Source organism: Dasypus novemcinctus, chromosome 14, assembly GCF_030445035.2.
Source record: "Dasypus novemcinctus isolate mDasNov1 chromosome 14, mDasNov1.1.hap2, whole genome shotgun sequence".
Lineage (NCBI taxonomy): Eukaryota > Metazoa > Chordata > Mammalia > Cingulata > Dasypodidae > Dasypus > Dasypus novemcinctus.
The window spans coordinates 36648151-36653218 of NC_080686.1; positions in this window are offsets into that span (position 1 = coordinate 36648151).

Consider the following 5068-nt stretch of genomic DNA (forward strand, 5'->3'; position numbering starts at 1 on the left):
GATGGCAATGGAGGACATTTTCTGAATGTTGTGTATTTGATACATTCTTAACATGTGGTGAAGATGAATCCTCAAAGTTTCTTTCAGAAAACTTCAGAGAACAAATGTTTACCACAGTGTAGAGTTCTTCAGTTTCCAGGATCGGAGGTGGTGTGTGTGTGTGGTTGATGTTTTTAGAACAAGGCAAGGCTCAGCCCCGTGGGAGCAGATTGCATGAGACAAGCACCCAGAATGGGGGAGATAATGCCAGCCAATCTGTCACATTTCATCATCTGCTGGTCCTGGGCTGGTAGATTCTTAATATAAGCCTTTCATACTTACATCTTGAGAGAAGTGCCTTCAAATTTCATCTTCTGCAGGTTGCTTATACAACCTAACATCTAAAAATAATATTTTAAGAAAGCATATCCTTTATTTTAAGGTTGGTAAGTGAATCTTCGTGCATCGTATTTTGTTAAACACAGATTCTGATCATTCCTCCTCTGTGATGAATTCTACAGGCACAGAGAAGGGCAGATCTCTTTTATAGGTTGCTTTTTAGTCTACCAAAAAATAACGTTTTTTTCCTTTCAATTTTACACTGCTAAAATTGTAAAATTATATAATTATGAAAAGGCAGTTTGGGGAATAATCCATTTACTACTCAAGAACAGAGAGAACTTTTATTTTGGACAAAAAAGAAAGGACTAGTGACTTTTTTTTTTAACCTGGCAAACATTTACTTGCTAGTGGGATGTGGGTGTTGGCAAATAAAATGTGTGGGGTGGTAAGGTTTTTGTAAATGCTTATATGACTGTAGGTGATGAGTGTATGTGTGTAATCAGTAATGACAACAAAACCTTTTAGAAAAACAATGTGAGTTATAGAGTGAGCTTATAAATAGATATCCATCATTTCTAAACACATAGACTGCCTTTCTCTGCCAATAGGGTCATAGATAAGTCTCCTTCAACGAACATAATACCTGAAACACTATGTTTTTAGTGCTAAATATATTTCCTGAACATTATTAATTTTCTTTGCAATGCCCCTTTTCGAAATGCTACAAAGGTAATATTTAATCAAGATTGAATTACCATTATCTTCAAAGTTGTAGGATTTCATATTAATATGAAGTTTTACTGTAATTTCCCTATTTTTAACCATAGAAGGTAATGATAGTTCGTTCCATCAAGATGTACCAAAGCAGAAAATAAGCATATAAATACGTGCTTCCCTAGAAACGTATTTTATCTTCTGGTTTAGTGGGCCAGGAGGTGGGGGATAAGCAATTGGTAATTGCTAATGACTTAGATAGAAAGTACTGTTCAGGAATTTTTGAGGCAGGTCTTCCATTTTTGAAATAGGAAAGAGGAATTATTCTGATGAGTTTAAGTATATCATCTCTTCTGCATTCCACATATGGCTTTGTGTGAAACTGAAAGAGACAGTTCTAAATGGGTAACTTGGCAGGAATGCTGGTGATAGATGATTTTATGGGAGACAGAGCGTGTGATGATAGAGCAAGCTTAGCCTTGATGCAGAAGAAGGCTGTGCTGTTGAGGCTGAATACCGAGAAAGGACAGTATAAATTTCCCAATATTGTTGTTTCAAAGGTGTGGCAACAATGTCAAAACCAAAAACCCATTGTTGGAGAAACACATCTCAAACTGAAGAAGAATGTTGCAAGGATCTTTTTCATGGAATGAATTAAACTCAGGTTTCAGACGAGTGATGGCTTAATTGCCGGTAGGTGACCTTTAATTTTTTTCTTCCACTTAAAAGATTAAGCTTTATTCAGGGCAGAGTTGAAGAGAGAACAAAGAGTCAGTAAGTTAGCAGCCTAATCTGTTGAGTCATGAGAAAATAAAGGCTTGTACACACCCGGAATCATCCATGCCTGGTTTACACAAATTCGTCCCTTAAGTGCCAGGATGCTGTCGCTTCTTTGCCTCCTTCAGTCCCTAAACGTTCAGTGCCAGGCACTCTGCCCCTTTCCTCTTTTTTCATCAGTGCAATTTTCTTTCCTTTCTGTCGATAAAGGAATTCGTCTCCTCACTCCCCCGAAGCTGCATGTTAAGCTCTGCCGTGACCTCCATCTTGCTAAATTCAAGGCTCGGTTCTCAGGCTTCATCTTACACAAACTTTCAGCAGCACTTGAAATAGTTGATCACTTCTTCTTCCAGCAGACTCTCTTTTCCCGACTTCCTGCTTTTCCTCGTACCTCACTGGCTACCTCTTCCCAGACGCTTGCTGGTCCCTTCTCTTTTCATTGACATGTCGTGGGCTCAGCCCCCAGAGCTCTTCTTTTTCTTTACCTTCCTCATTCTTTTGGGAATCTCATCTCTTCTCATGGCTTTAGCTGCTGACAGCTCCCACATGGACCTCTCCAGCCCACAGCTGTCCCTGAATCCCAGACACTTAGAGCCAGCCATTTATTCCTTTTCTTTGCATTTCAGCCTTAACTCATCTAAGACTGAATGCTAGCTCTTTTACCCAAGTCGACTTTTTTGTGGCCTTTTGCTTCTCAGTTAAGGACGACCTCATTCTTTTAGTTCTCAGGCCAAGCACCTGGAAATGTCCTTGATCCTCTCTTCCTCGTGTTCCACCTCTATGCCTTCAAGAAATCCTGATAGCTGGAACCTTACTGCTTCTCACCACCTACACCGAGGGACTGCCTGCTGACCCACCAACATTCCTAGCATGGACATTTATTTTTCTCCTATGAGAAGTTTAATTTTCATCAGTCAGGAAAGATACCGACAGCCAACCAAACATGTTCACAGATCTCAAGTGAAAGTTTCTGGTTATTTTATTTTCGCTGGATTCTAACTATCCCCTTGAGCTGATGTCGGTTGGCAGGTCTTGAGCATTAGCTGTAATCTTTCATTTCCTCATTCCTACTTTGAAGCAATGTTTCTACGTCATTGCTGATACAGCCTCGGCAGCTATAATTAGGTACTGGTTGTATATCCTCAGTTGTAGGAAAGACTTTATAATACTTTTATTAATTTATTCATCAAACAGCTGAGTATTTGCTATGAGCAGTGAACTATGGGAAGTGCTAAGCAGACACACAAATATGTAAATCACAGTACTAATCATGTGTGATGATCCTTGCTGACATAAATGTAGAAGGCATACTCCCCAAAATAACAAACAAAAAAAAGCAAAAAAAGTGAAAATAAAAATAGAAGGCATATCCTTAAGTCAAGTGGTTTATAATCACATGAGGAAATACTATAGGCCTGATCATGTTTCTTATATCTAAAAATCTTCCATGGCTCTCTATTTCTCCCTGAATAAAGCCCAAATATTTTGGCCTAGCTTTCAAGATTCTTCACCATCTAACCCTAAGCCATCTTGATATCTGCATCTCCTACCCCTCCTCTTCCATCCTGTGCTCCAACCATATGGGTGTTTTTTAGTGTGTGTGTGGTTATATACATAAATACATACATACATACTTATATATATCTCCTAAAATTTGTCATTTTAACCACTTTTAAGTGTATAATTCAGTTGTATCAATTATGTTCAACCTTGCATGGGTTATCATGATGGCCTTTTATCTGGTCTCCAAGTTTCTAGCCTTGTCCTCGTACAGCCTGCTCTCCAAAAAGCAGCAGAGAGGTTCTATCCTACATCAGTCAGACCATGTCACTTCTCTGCTCCAAACCCCTAATGGCTCCTTCTTTCTCCTGGAATAGAAGCTAAAGCCCTTCTGGTGCTCATGATCTGCCCCTTTCCTCCACCCATTATCTTTCTAATTTCCTTTCCTATTACTCTCCCCACCGCTCATCCACTCCAAGTAAAACGGCCTCTTTGTTCCTACTCAAGCATTCCAGAGTGTTTCTATTTTGGGGCCTTTGCACCTGGTGTTCAGTCTGCCTGGAATATTCTTCCCCAGATGTGTATAATTAACTTCCTCACTTCTAGTCCTTTCTGCAATGTCACCTTTTGGCTGAGGTCACCCTGCCAGCCCTACCTGACATCGCAATATGCTTTCCCCTCCACCTCACCTGCTCTCCTGACCCCTTGCCTCGATCTAAATTTTTTTCCAAAACACGTATTGCTATATAATATGCGTGTTTATTATGCTTAATTTTTTTATCGGCAGTCTGTCCCCTCTAGAATGTAATCATCATAGGGGCAAGAGCTTTTATCTGTTTTGTATCCCAGCATCTAGTGTGGTGTGCGGCAGATAGTAGGTTCTCAGTAAACATATGTTTTTTAATGAAATAAAGCCGCAGATGCTGTGCTCTGCAGCTGGCTTGCTCCCATGTACTGTGCCTCGTTCTCTCTCTCGAGGTTTTGCTCTATCAAGATTCCACTTTCTCAAGTGTTTGTTGTGGATGTAAGGAGAAGAGTAAAGTTTCTCTTGGGGGAGGCAGATGTGGCTCAGGCAAATGGGCTCCCACCTACCACATGGGAGGTCGCTGGTTTGGATCCCAGTGCCTCCTAAAGAAGACAGCGAGCTGGTGCGACGGGCAGGCATGGCGAGCTGCCACAAGAGAAAAAAGAAGAGAAGAACACAATGGGAGCCACAACAAAGCAGGGAGCAGAGGTGGCTCGAGCAATTAGACACCTCCGTGCCACATCAGAGGTCCAGGGTTTGGCTCCTGGTTCCTCCGAAAGGAACAAGACAAATAGACTTAGCAAGTGAAAAACAAGGGGGTGAGAGAAATAAATACATAAAATAAATCTTTAAAAAAAACAGTTTCCCTTGGGATGACTCCTAGTGAGAGGGAAGAAAAAGAGAGAAGAGCAAAGCTTTCCTGCTGTCTTGGGGCTGGCCTAGCTTGTTCCTTCTTGAGTGCTGGAGCTGGTTGAGCAGAGGACCTGGCCTGGCCCAGTGTGTTTTGTGTTCTGATATTTTTACTTCACAGGATATTATAAGTGCTTCTCCTAATGTTTTACCATTTTCATGATTATTGCTTTAATGGGTGCATTCTTAAAATAAGTCCTAATGTGCCAGCAGTGAAACATATAGAAAATGGGGAGTATCATGGATTGCTTTTTAACTATCTAAGGGTAGAGGAGTAGTCAGGAGCACAGGCTATGAGTTGGGCTGTCTGGGGGCAAAGGC